Source organism: Gopherus evgoodei, chromosome 3, assembly GCF_007399415.2.
Source record: "Gopherus evgoodei ecotype Sinaloan lineage chromosome 3, rGopEvg1_v1.p, whole genome shotgun sequence".
Classification (NCBI taxonomy): Eukaryota; Metazoa; Chordata; order Testudines; family Testudinidae; genus Gopherus; species Gopherus evgoodei.
In genome coordinates, this window is record NC_044324.1 from 188,571,780 (window position 1) to 188,586,234 (window position 14,455).

The following is a 14,455-nucleotide window of genomic DNA, read 5'->3' on the forward strand; positions in this document are numbered from 1 at the left end:
AAGAACTTCAAAAAGATTTTACAAAACTAAGTGATTGGGCAACAAAATGGCAAATGAAATTTAATGTGGATAAATGTAAAGTAATGCACATTGGAAAAAATAACCCCAACTATACATACAAAATGATGGGGGCTAACTTAGCTACAACGAGTCAGGAAAAAGATCTTGGAGTCATCGTGGATAGTTCTCTGAAGATGTCCATGCAGTATGCAGAGGCGGTCAAAAGAGCAAATAGGATGTTAGGAATCATTAAAAAGGGGATAGAGAAAAAGACTGAGAATATATTGTTGCCCTTATATAAATCCATGGTACACCTATATCTCGAATACTGTGTACAGATGTGGTCTTCTCACCTCAAAAAAGATATTCTAGCACTAGAAAAGGTTCAGAAAAGGGCAACTAAAATGATTAGGGGTTTGGAGAGGGTCCCATATGAGGAAAGATTAAAGAGGCTAGAACTCTTCATCTTGGAAAAGAGGAGACTAAGGGGGGATATAATAGAGGTATATAAAATCATGAGTGATGTGGAGAAAGTGGATAAGGAAAAGTTATTTACTTACTCCCATAATACAAGAACTAGGGGTCACCAAATGAAATTAATAGGCAGCAGGTTTAAAACAAATAAAAGGAAGTTCTTCTTCATGCAGCGCACAGTCAACTTGTGGAACTCCTTACCTGAGGAGGTTGTGAAGACTAGGACTATAACAGCGTTGAAAAGAGAACTGGATAAATTCATGGCGGTTAAGTCCATAAATGGCTATTAGCCAGGATGAGTAAGGAATGGTGTCCCTAGCCTCTGTTTGTCAGAGGATGGAGATGGATGGCAGGAGTGAGAGATCAATTGATCGTTGCCTGTTAGGTTCATTCCCTCTGGGGCACCTGGCATTGGCCACTGTCGGTAGATAGATACTGGGCTAGATGGACCTTTGGTCTGACCCGGTACGGCCGTTCTTATGTTACGTAATGTATTCCATCTTGCATTTAGCTGTGATGATTGGAATACCTATCCCAGACCTCAGAGTGGTAGCCCTGTTAATCTGTATCAGCAAAAAGAACATGGAGCACTTGTGGCACCTTAGACACTAACAAATTTATTTGGGCATAAGCTTTTGTGGGCTAAAAGTGGGTTTTAGTCCATGAAAGCTTAAATGCAACTAAATTTGTTAGTCTCGAAGGTGCCACAAGTGCTCCTCTGAAGAAGAGCTACCTCTATATGGCTCGAAAGCCTGTCTCTCTCCAACACAAGTTTGTCTAATAAAAGATATTACCTCACCCACCTTGTCTCTCTTGCTATTCCCAGACATACTGAAAGGGGGCGGTGACCTTTTACAAAAATCTGAATTTTTACACCATTTAATCAGAAATGCCATGCAGATGCCATAATCCATACCTCTGAAACACAAGCAAATAATTTAAGAAGTTAATGACACTAAAAAAGATGGAACAAACTATTTCCAATTTTTTGATTTTGCTAAATTCCACTTTAAAGTTTAATCATCCACCAACTGTGTATTAGTCTATGGATCAGATCTGCCTCCTTTACTAGTTTAATAAGGGTACAATTCAGTTTCCATGGAATTTTGTTTGATTCATACTCAGGGCCGGCTCTAGCAATTTCGCCACCCCAAGCATGGCGGCACACCGCGGGGGGCGCTCTGCTGCTCGCTGGTCCCGCGGCTCCGGTGGACCTCCCGCAGGCTTCCCTGCGGGGGTCCAGTGGTCCCGCGGCTCTGGTGAAGCTGCCACAGGCATGTCTGCAGGAGGTCCACTGGAGCCGCGGGACCAGCTGACCGTCCGCAGAAACGCCTGCGGCAGATCCACCGGAGCCGCCTGCCGCCTCCCCAGCAACCGGCAGAGCGCCTCCCGCGGCGTGCTGCCCCAAGCACGCGCTTGGCGCACTGTGGCCTGGAGCCGGCCCTGTTCATACTGCAAGTGAGATGAGAATCGGGACCTAAATCTCTACCTAATCTAGAACACAGGTGTTAAAAATGATTTAGCCTTGAACTGGTTTTAAATAAGGTAGATTACATCAGCCAAAACTTTGTTAATGCAGATTTAAGACTCCTCAGTGAACCTTCCAGATGAGCTAAATTTAAATCTCTGAAAACCAGGAAAATGAAAGAATTAAGTCACATGCCACCCCCACAATGCAAAATCAATCCTGCCCCATGAGTGATGCCCCAGCACACCAACAATAAATGTACAAGCACTCTACTCTCAAAGATGTTACAGAATACTTGTGGAATAGAGCACATGAACACTTGGAGGACAAATTTTAACATCCTCTCTTTACTAAGGCAAAACTTAGTGTAGTGCCACACCCTGCGGGCAGGGGTCATCAGCAACAAGGAACCTCTGTATTTTATTCAATGAGCCTCTACTGCCTGAACTAAAAGACTCATCTCTTTAAACCAAGTCTGCAAACATTCATCAACCTCTGCTGCCAACTCATCTCCAGAGGGGTACACAGTACACCGAGCTGATGTGAGTTACATTGGGTTTAGGTCAGGTATAGCAACCAGCAGCGACCTACACACACCTACACTCAAACACTGAGCCTAATCTACACAAACCACACCAGATTTGCAAAATGTTACCACTCCTTCCTGCTTGGCCAGAGCATTTTTTCTGAGATATTTCCTTCTCTTGCTCTCACTAAGCACGGGAGACCAGACATATATGTCACCAGACTGCTGACAATCCCAATGATAAGAAGACACCTGTGTTCACCTCTGCAAACATAGCCTACAATACTCAGTACTACCATGAGGCATATTTGATCTCTCAAGGTACTCATACACGTCTCTTCATATCACAGTCACCATTCTGCCATGCTAATACAGCTGCACATAACACAATGAATATAGCCGGAATGCATGTAGATAAATGCTGGAATTCAAATCTGTGGCATATAACAAAGATAGTGGCACATTCTTTTAGTCCTTCATAACTACTTATGATCGATGATATCTTAACTCAGTTCATGCAAAGCATACTGAGAAGAAGTGACTGCACACCAGGAGATCAGCTTATGGCCTGAAAACCTAATGCAGCTTTTCTCCCCTCAAACATGCACACACACACACTCATAGATAGGGCTGAGGTGCATGAGAGAAGGAGTGAAGGAAGGCATGTGGACCATAAGCAGGATTGGCCTTTTGGGGCCTCATTATGTTATAAAGATAGCGTAACACTGTTGCAAAAAAATGCAAATATAATTTTGGGATGTACTAGCAAGAGAGTTCTAAGCAAGACATAAATAATTCTCCCGCTCTACTCCGCACTGACCTATAAGGGAAGATTGAAAACATTGGATTTCTTTCATCTGGAGAAGACTAAGAGGTGACATAATAACCGTTTTTAAGTACATAAAAGGTTGTTACAAGGACAAGGGAGAAAAATTATTCTCCTTAACCTCTGAAGATAGAACAAGAAGCAATGGGCTTATATTGCAGCAAGGGCAGTTTAGGTTAGACATTAGGAAAAACTTCAAACTGTCAGGGTGATTACGCACTTGAATAAATTGCCTAGGGAGGTTGTGGAATCTCAATCATTGGAGATTTTTAAGAGCAGGCTAGACAAACACCTGTCAGGGATGGTCTAGATAATACTTAGTCCTGCTTTAAGTCCAAAGGATTGAACTGGAGGACCCCTCGAGATCCCTTCCAGTCCTACGATTCTATGACTCCAAAAGGGTTGAGAAAATATTTTTTACGTGTGGCAGGACTAAAGCCAAGTCAATCAAGTGTGAACCTAAAGGAAATGCTCCTCATGTCAGTCATTTGTTTGTTGTATGGTGGAAAAGCAACTTCCAGCGGCTAAACATATATGAATTTAGAAATGCTTAAGTGCAAAAAGCTAGCATTAATGCAGTGCTAAGTCTTGTTATCTTAGTATACTATAGTCAAGAATTTCAAACCCAAAGGTTGCCCTTGCAATGTTAACATCCTGTATATTTTATATGGTATACTCTAATAAACAGTAACAGACTAAGGTTCAGATTTAACCAGAGTTAGGAGTTATGGAAAGTATTACATTTCTGCAACATGGTCAAGTTAACTTAACTACTGTAACCTTATATTTTGAAATTTCCTGACTTTTGAGTCCTAGATCTCGTAACCCTGATGTTGCATATGTTTTGGCATTTAATTTCCCAGGAAATTTTAAAGGGGAAAAAACAAAGAAAATCTGTTAGTAATTGGATTTTTCACCTTACACTTTGCTGGACTGTCTCAGTTTGAAACAATGACATTTCAAAAACCAAAAGTGAATATTTTTTCTCATTGAAACAATCATACCAAAATCCTTCACCAGCAAAGAGGAAGCTGTTTTAAACTGTCTTCCAGTTAATCCAAAATGATATTTTCCCTACAAAGGGCCCTATTTTGCAGGTCTGCTTATACAGGGCACTATTTTGCAGGTCTGCCTATACAGGAAGCTCTTTGCTAATCCTCAACAAACAGAATTCACCAGTCATCCCACCAGTACAGCAGGGAAGGCAACAGAATATTAATGATAGCAACATTTAGTGACTGGGCTTTGAGGAGTTTTAAGTTTGCCCAAGACAGCCCCAAAACAAACTTTGACATAGCAAGAGCTGGTTGTTGCAATACCTGTAAAAAAAAACCCATGGATTCTGTAAGGGGGAGGAGGGGGCGTAATTTTTTACCACATGGTTAATACCAACAAAATAGTCCAGTTCTACACCATACGTATAATTGCTGCCATTTACGTTCATCATTTTAACGCAATTCCATTGCATTCCAGAATCAGCGTGCGAAGAAGCTGTGGGAAGAGAAACTCAGAGGTGCGAGGACCACACAGCCAACAAGCAGCAGAAGACACGACTCACATTGCTGCTGCTGGAAAACTTTGTTCTGTTATCTGTGCTGTCAGGTTTTCCTGGCCATTCCATTTTTGGACCATTAAAAATTAGACTTCGGGGGTGGGTGGGGGAGTTAACTTACCAGAGTCTTCTTAGGGCCAGATCCTGCAAAACTGCCTGCAATTTTGCACACATGAGCTGGAGGAATAGATAGCCAGGGTACGCAAACGCCACTGGAGAAAACAAGCCAAAGGTACTTGGGGGCAAAATGAGAAGTGCCAATCTGGAGGGCCCCAGTACCAGCTGGAGGGAGAGAGAGAGAGGAGGGTTACACAGCTGGTGAGAACAGGACAGACATATACGGTGCGGTGAACAGTTAAAGAGCACCCAAAACTGGCTGGATAGGGAGAAGTTCCCAGGAGCTGGGAAGGAAGCACCCCTGGAAGGGCAGAATGCCAGTGTGACACAGAATATACTCCCTTCCTCTCCCCCTCCCGCCAAATTTGCTCCCAGTAGCTGTGGGCAGAGAGCACGCATAACTTGTCATGCCAATACTAAAATTCACTTTGCATTACTGTTGTTATATGCATGGCTGAGGTTAAAGGGCAGTTGTTGCTACACAGATTCCAATGTGAAACTGTAGAACTGGAATTAATTTGCAAACTGGACACCATCAGATTAGGCCTGAATAAAGACTGGGAGTGGCTGAGTCATCACAAAACCTAAACCTAATTTCCCCCTACTGTTACTCACATCTTCTTGTCAACTGTCCGAAATGGGCCACTTTCATCACTTCAAAAGTTATCTTTCCTCCCTTCTTTTAATTGAATTGTTAGACTGACCTCACACTAGGGTCAACTCCCATCCTTTCGTGTATTTATACCTGCTCCTGTATCTTCCACTCCATACATCTGATGAAGTGGGTTCTAGCCCATGAAAGCTTATGCCCAAATAAATTTGTTAGTCTCTAAGGTACCATAAGGACTCGTTGTTGTTTTTGCATCATCAGAAAGTACTCCTGGCTAGGCCAGGAGTGAGAACAGACACTTAGCTGTGCATCAAGGCAGTGAACTTTATAAGTACTCCCAAAACCACCACCCCATGACCCCACTCCTCTGTGTGACAGGGGAGAAATAACCCCAGACTATGGAGGAACCTGTCACTGAATGAGAAGAAGGATAACAACAATTGAAAGGTGGACAGAGGATAATACCTCAAACACAATGAAGTCCAAAGCTGGACAAATATTTACCACCGCCTAGGTTGTATATAGCGCTTTTCGTCCATAGATCTCAAAGCACTTTAGGAAGGAGGTCAAGATCATCATTCCCATTTAACAGATGGAGAAACTCAGGCAGAGAGAGGAAAATGACTTCCTCAAGGTCACCCAGCAAGCAAGTAGCTGAGTCAGGTATAAACCCTAGGTCTATGCACTAGAGTTTAATTAGTTTAATTTAGTGGCTTTCATTTCACTCAGTGATAAATGGGTGGTATGTCTTTTTGCACGTTGGTAACCACTGCACAGCTTGTCATGCCAATAACAAAATTCATTTTTCATTACTGTTAAGTGTGTGATTGCAGGTAAACAGCAACCGTCACCCCATCATCAGAAAGTTTTTCCAGCTGGCCGGGGGGGGGGGGGGGGGCAGAGTTTTTGCTGTCGTGTGAGGGTGGCCCAGGCCGTTTCAATCAACACTCCTGTTAACCACCCCGCACTACCGGGTATCCCCTACTCTCCTGCAGTGTCACAGAGGGGGCTCCCCTGCGAGCCGCCAGTGCTCTGCGCCCCGGAACCCGGAGTCAGCGCAGCATGGGCTCCCCTGGCCCCGGCGGCAGGGTCCCGGCAGCGCGGAGCCCCCACTCGGGAGAAGGGCTGGTTCCACCGGAGACTTTCTTCCCCTCTGCAGGCACCGGGGTAAGAGGCCAGACGCCCCCTGCAACCAACCTCCCTTCCCCGCCGCCAGGCAGCAGCGCCAGCCTGCTCCCCTCCGCCCCGCGCACCCCCGCCGCCCTCTCCCGGCCCGGGCAGCTCACGCACCGCTCCCGCTTGCTGCTGGCGGCGGCTGGAGCCGGGTTTGAAAGCGCCGCGGCTGCCGGGCCTAGTCCCGCCGCGCAAGGGGAGGATCAGGAAGCGGCGGCCGGGCGGCCCCGGAAGGAACAAGCTGGGGGCCAATCCGCGGCCGGGGCTGCGTGAGCTGCGGCGGGGGGAGCGTGGCCCGGCGCCGCCCCGGCTTCGGTTCCCGGGAGGCCCGTGGCCGGCGGCCCGGGCTGAGCGCTGAGTTCTTAGCGGCCCCGCCGGCAGTTCCGGCCTGGGGGAGGCTGTTGTGCTGTGCCCCCACCCCCACCGGCCGCGGGAGCAGCTCGCCGGGCCGCGCTGCAAGGAGGCGTCACGAGAGGGGTCGCGCCCCCGGACACCCTCCGTAACACAGACGTTCCCCTCTGAAAGCGAACGGCCTGGAAATGCGATGGGAGCCCTGCTGTGCCGGGCAAGGCGGGGGGAGCGAGTTCCGGGAGAACTCGCCGCTCTCCAGGGCCACCCTGGATACCTGCTTCACCAGTGCGGCCAGCGCGCCCCCGTTAGCGCTTTTACCGTGGTCCAGTCCATCCCCTGGCCATGCTCCAGTCACTCCAGTACAATCCCAGTCCCCAGCAAGCAGATTCCAGCTGGCACCCTCCTTTTCCAGCCCCTGGTAACCTCACTACTGTTGCTGACTTCAGGAGTGGAAAGAGTTTATTTGCATTATATGGTTTAGGCAAAGTGTGGCTCAGTATAGACCGGGCTGGCAAAGCCTTATTCATACTTTAGCCCAGGGGCAGGGCTGCAGGGGGAAGGTGGGGCAACTGGGGCAATTTGCCCTGGGCCCCACAGGGGCCCCCAGAGTCTATAGTATTGCAACTTTTTTTTAATGGAAGGGGCCCCCAAAATTGCTTTGTCCCAGGCCCCCTGAATTCTCTGGGTCTGCCAGAGCTTTAAAGAGCCCGGGGCACCGCTGCAGTAGCGGCAGCCAGGAGCCCCTGACCCTTTAAATCACCGCCAGAGCCCCGCCGCCGCTACCCAGGGATCTGGCAGTGGGGTTGGGTGGTGATTTAAAGGGCCCCAGGGTAGCAGCAGCAGATGGGGGCTCGGGCAGTGATTTAAAGAGCCTGGGGCTCCAGCTGCCACTACCACCCTGGGCCCTTTAAATCGTCCCCGGAGCCCTGCTGCTGGAGCCCTGGGGTAGCGGTGGTGGGGCTCCAGCAGCGAGTTAAAGGGTCCAGGGCGGTAGCGGCGGCCAAGCCCCTGGCACTTTAAATCGCTGCCAGAGCCCCACCGCCGCCTCCCCAGGGCTCCAGCAGGCTCTGGGAACAATTTAAAGGGCCCGGGGCAGTAGCAGCTACTAGAGCCATGGACCCTTTAAACCATCCCTGGAGCCTTGGGAAGGCAGAGGTGGGGCTCCGGCATCTATTTTAAGGGCCGGGGTGGTAGCGGCTGCCGCAGCCCCAAGCCCTTTAAATAGCCATTGGAGCCCTGCTGCCGCTACTCCAGGGCTCCGGGTACAATTTAAAGGGCCCAGGGTGGTAGCTGCGGCAGAAATCCTGGGTCCATTAAAATGCCGTCCAAGCTCTGCTGCTGCCTGAGCCCCGCTGCCGCTTCCCCAGGCCCTTTAAATCACCACCAGGGGAAGCCTCTCCACCCCGGTACAGTGCACCGGCTCTTGCTGGTATGCCGTACCGGAGCATTCCGGCTTACTTTCACCTCTGGTGTGAAGGAAACTGAGAACACATAGAACAGAGGGAGAGGCAGTGGCAAAAAGCAAGAAACCCAAGCAGTAGCCTGTGAGTACAGTGTATGACTCTGGGTAATAGCTACAAAGAGAGCTTTTGGATATAGTGGTGTCTAAAAAAGGATTAGGTCTGCAAGCTAAGAACTGCTTCTTTTGTTCTTGGTTCCTCCTACATTTGGAGAAGCAGAACTTTGTACATACCTTGTAAATAAATAAGCCTCCACCAAAGAAAATTTCTACTCTAACTGGAACGTCCCCCAGGGCCCCGAACTATGATGAGGCACTCAGGCTCCCAATAACTTAATGTCTGAGTACTTCACGAGCTTTAATGTGTTTATCTTCACAGCACCTCTGTGAGGTAGGTATCGGAGGGGTAGCCGTATTAGTTTGGATCTGTAAAAGCAGCAAAGAGGCCTGTCACCTTGTAGACTAAGACGTATTGGAGCATGAACTTTCCTGGGTGAATACCCACTTCATCGGATGCATGACATGTATGCATGTATTCACCCACAAAAGCTCATGCTCCAATACGTCTGTTAGTCCATAAGGTGCCACAGGACTCTTTGTTGCTCTGTGAAGTAGGAAAATCTATTATCCCCATCCCATGCATAGAGGATGGAAGTTCATTAATTTAAATGGAGGTTAGGAACCTGAATACTTTTGTGAATATAGGCCTAACTGATTTGTCCAAGGTGACACAGGAAGCCTGTGGGAGAGTAGGGAATTGAACCCAGCTCTTCAGCTAGCACTCAAATCACTGGGCTATCCTTCTTTACCCAATCTTCTTCCTCTCACTCAAGTCCTCTGCAAATGCAATGGCCTGTGCAGGACTTACCTGTGGACTACCATCCAGAAACTAGCAGAGCTCCATCTTCTAGCTACATTGTAGAGCTCAAACTCTAATCCTAAAATGAGGACACTTCATGGAGTATGTCTCTGCCCTGCTACCACCACTTCCAGAAGAGGGGCAGCGCGCACAGAGGGCCTTGTTTGCGCTGAAGACCAGGGTCCAATACACTGCAGAGCCAGCACTCCTCCTCCACCATCCAAAACCAACAAGATCCACTGCTTTATGAAAGGAACAATGGCCTGGGATTAAGGCACTGTCAAAGGGTGGAGTTGCAGGAAGCTGGGGGGTTCAGTTCCTGGCCTATCTCACCTTGAAAGTCACTGATAGCCTTTCTATTGACTTCAGGGGGCTTTGGTTTAGGCCCTTATTCATTCTGTGCCTCACTTCCCACTCGGTAAAATGGGGATAATCATACCTCACTAGAGTGCTGTCAGGATAAATTAATATCTGAGATGGTTAGATACCATGGTGGGGGGCATAGAAAAACATAAATAAATACATATCCCTCCTTTCTCTTTGTAGAAGTAGAGAAGAGTATTTAGCTCTAAAGTCTTCAAGCAAGTTTATATTGCTCCACAGCATGCAGACCAAGACTCATATTATTCTTCCCTATGACAATAAATATTTTCATTTTAACACTGGAAATACTGTCAACCTGACAGTGACCTATCTTAAAAGTATTATGAGATATATTTCGCTGTGATCTCTGCTATATTTCAGTCCCTTTCTCATTTATATCTATTGATTAACATTTGATCAAAATGTTATGGAATCCACCACATGTGGAAAATTTTATGGGTGCTGGTTTGTAATAGGCGTAGCAACAACGTGGCAAAAAGGATATTACATTGAAACCTCCTTGCAAGTTCCCAGTACTGTAAAAGGGCTTCTGTTTTGGATCATAAATATTTGTAACTTGTGGTCATAACTACCCAGCCAGCCAAATCCAGGAATGGTAACTTCTTAAATATAACTGAGGTGTAATAATATTAAAAAATACGAACAATTCAAGTTTAAGTATTAATAATAAATATGACTTTAACCATCTGACATTAATTTAAACTGAGTACTCAACATCAACACTCTCTTTCCATAAAGCTCACCTGACCTTTATAGTTTAGTTTTGGGCTCCAAAGCTGCAGACACTTATGTACACACTTAACTTTATGCACATCAATATTTCCATAGCCAGATCCTGAGCTGGTGTAAATTCACTTCAAGAGAGCAACAGCTTTGCACAAGTTGAGGATCTGATCCATAGAACTCAATAGGACTGCTCAGATATTTAGAGGGAATCAAGTGGGTAAGTGTTTGCAAGATCAGGGCCTCACTTCAATGAGAGTTTTGTCCACATAAAGACTTGAGTAGAAACTGTGTAAGAACTCAATGTTAAGGAAATACCTGCTGACAAAGACAAGCCTATTGTAGTTTAACTGATTAATGTAATTTGCAACAATTCATGTTAGGAATTCTGGGACTGAACCTCAGCTAGTGTAAAACAATTTAATATGTTAATTTACACTAGTTGAGACTCTGATCCCTTTATTTGGCCTCTTAATTATATCAGTGCAGCTCCATTGAAACCATCCTTTATGCCTCCACATACTACATAAGTATGCTCAGAGGTTATGTGAGTTTAAGTAACTTGAAAAATATGTAAACATTTGATCTGCTTAATTTTTTTAAATATTTGCAATGAAAGTTGTGGATGAGACATAAATAATGTATGTGTCATCCAGTTCCTTTGATGCACTGCATTTGAATTCCTGTGTCTGAGTACATATCACAGAGCCAACTTCCTTCACTTCTATTAATAGTTTGAAATTAGGTCACCATTCTTGTAAGAATGAGCTAAGTCTATACCACTGATTTTAGGAAAGTTATCTTTATAAAAATGCTGGGGCTTTTTTCCACACTAACACTGTTTGGCACTGCAGCTTATCTTTAGTCAGTAATATCTGCTCTAGCAAATGTATTCCATCCTGGCAGGTTCTCTTATATTTGTTTACAGTGACCCCTGCTGCAAGAGATTAAGACAGACATCATTTTAGCCTTTAAAATGTGTAACAATTATTCCGATATTCAATTGAAAGCACCCTCCAGTAGTAAGATGAGGTAAAAAGTCCTCGGAACAGTTTGAATTAAAACTAATCTACTCATGTTGTTGTTTTTTCTCATAAATCTATAGAATTTTCCTTTCTAGTGCAAGGCAGCATAAGCACAAACTAAATTAGTTTTTTTTGTATAATGTTTGTACTGTGTTATTGCAAAATTTCTTCTTTCAAGGGTTAGGCTTGACACCACTGAAATCATTGGCAAAATTCCCATTGATTTCAGGCCATAAGGTTAATAAAGTATTAGTGCCTCAATTGAGGAAAGCACTTAAGTCGGTGCTTAAATTCATCTCTGTTAAGGAGAGCATTCAGACCCAGATTAAGGTACTTGAGCACATGCCTAATTTAAAACACAAGTGGTCCCATTGACTTCATTGGGACAGAAGAATAAGATTAAAGTTAAGCACATGCTTAAATGCTGTCCTGAACAGAGATGCTTTCAAGTATATGGGTTTAAATATGCTCAGCACAGTAAAACTATTGTCCACCTGCTAGATATAATCTATGTATATGTTTTTTTTCAAATTTATATGCACATCAGATTTTTAAAAGCTATGTTAAAAAAACACCAAGATAGTAAAAGATAATACTTCACCCACCTCGTCTCGCTGATATCCTGAGACCAGCATGGCTACTGCATGTGTAAACCTGCCAGGTGGAGCCAGCAGCAACAAGGGGTAGGTTCGGTATCTAGGGATTCCTTTTCAACAATGCAACACAAAACTGGCTCAAGCCCCCACCCCGTGACTTAGGACAATTATACACCACCCCCTGGGCACCTCTAAGAGGCAATAATTCACCTCTCGCAAGCACATAGTCTGAGTGTAGCAAACACTTTTAATAAAAAGAGGGAAGTAACTCAGTAACTGGGAAAACACCGCAAATAGGGTTCATAAACATAAACCATGAGCAAAAGACCCATCCTCAAGTAAATTGGGCAGTGCCCTTTTCCCCTCAGTTTCTCAAGTCCAGCAGCCCAAAAGTCCCTTCTCTGTACCCCACTCACAGTTGCTGTCCTTGGCCAGTGCAGCCCTAGAGTTCAGAGGTTCATCCACAGAGTTCACCTCCCACCCTGTGTGGAGCGGAGAGATAAGAAAGCATCTTACAGGTTTCACTGCTCAGGCACTCACTCAATTGCCATGCCTCTCTGATCTGTTCTTCTCTGGCCCTCTCCGCCAGCCACCCTGCTGGCCACTTGCTGCATCTTTCCACCAGTTGACCACTCACCAAGATATCTTCTGGGCCCCCCACTTAACACAGCTCTCAGTGATTTCAGGTGTTAGCGGGGAACCTCACTAATAGTGCACACTGAGCAGTCTTTTGCAATAAAGACACTATCTCAAAGTAGATCTAATACTTCATCCTAGATATTAGTGATTTCAACTCCACAGTATGTAATAAGACTCTCAATTGAATCTAAATTAGCCCTTTTATTATACCATAAAGAAACAAAAACCTCAAACACTATCTGAAATCCTTAAACAAAACATCCACCCATACTTCCTCAACGCATTGAGTTTTGGAACCCATGTCCCCTGCCTACCGAGTGCCATTCACTTGTGGGTGAGTCCCTCCATCAGGGTATGCCAGGTACAGTTCTGCTGCCATTAGTTCACACAACAAGAATAACAATACTTTATTATTCCTGCGGCAATAACAAGGAGATTGGGGATCCAACACCAGCCACAAGTGATCATTTTGGACAAGCATTCCTGTCATGCTGAGCACTTAGGTAGGGTGGGTGTGTCCATGCAAACGAGATCAGCTTCTGAAGTCTTTTTCCACAGCGCACCACTAGATGTCAGGGGAGAGTTCATACAGACTCTGCTTACACATGCATTAAAAGAATGTTATTTACAATGTCAAGTATTCAGAAGTTAAGAAAATCAGCTTTACAGCTGCCCACACAACCTTAATTTTGCCCTGTTATGCATCCATCCAAAATACTAAGTAACACAGGCATCCTGTTGAAAAAATAATATATGATTATGTAATTATTTAAGACTATCACGATGCATAGGTTTCATGGGCAACCTAAATTCTGGCATTTCCTAACTTTCCAGTTCTTGACTTTGCAACCTAAATAACATTCTTTTAACTTAGTTTTTTGTATGCAATTTCCTAGTTAAAGATAAAAATTAATTAAGTGCAACATTAATAATCACCTATCATTCTCAGCAGTGGTATTTGAAACCTGAATCTGCAGCACTCTAGCACAGATCACTGCCACTTGAGCTACCTCATTGTGGGAGAAGGGTGTCAATCTGAGGGGGGGGGTCTGACCCAGTATGGTCATTCTTAAGTACCTTAATATCTGTAAGTGCCAACCTTTAAGCTGGAAAGCTTTTTTGCTGTCAGAACTAGAACTGGTTTTAAAATGTAATTTTAATATAATGAGAAATTACAGCATTTCAAAACTTGTTTTCATTTCAAATTGGAACAAAAAATCAAAATATTGATATTTACTGTGAAAAAAAGTTCTGCAGTATGTTGAAACTTTATATTTTGGTAAGTTCAGATGATTTTGTTTAGATAAGGTTGGAACATTTCATTTAGACTTGTGTTAAATTATAATAAAACTTAAAGTCATGGTCAAAAATAAACATTCTTACTTTAATCATTTTCATTTAATCAAAATGAAGTATTTTGATAACTCCATGTCAAATTCTGATTAAATCAGTAAGTTACTGTAAAATGGTACAGTTTTGTAGAATCAGCATTTTCCAACACACAATTGTTGTGCTGGAAAACTGTCAACAAACTTCAGTCAATACCTAAGTACTGACTGCACTTGTGTGCTTGCCATTTGCTTTTTACTGCCCAACACAATGGTTATTTATACACTGTGATACTCTGTACCCCAAAGCAACATCCTGGGCAGCTAGGGATATAAAAGTTTAAT

General features: G+C 44.7%; 1 protein-coding gene across 2 annotated transcripts in view; it reads right to left on the reverse strand.

Annotated features, from left to right (window-relative positions):
* SRBD1 (S1 RNA binding domain 1) overlaps window positions 1-6,974 on the reverse strand; it is a 251,220-nt gene extending 244,246 nt beyond the window's left edge. Inside the window, exons 1-2 of one of the 2 annotated variants that reach the window (XM_030557683.1) lie at window positions 6,864-6,974; window positions 4,968-5,128 (exon numbers count right to left, since the gene is read on the reverse strand). The gene's annotated coding sequence lies outside the window, so the exon portion shown is untranslated. The remainder of the gene's footprint in view (window positions 1-4,967; window positions 5,129-6,863) is intronic. The other variant, XM_030557685.1, reaches the window with a different exon arrangement.
* Window positions 6,975-14,455: the final 7,481 nt, after the last annotated feature.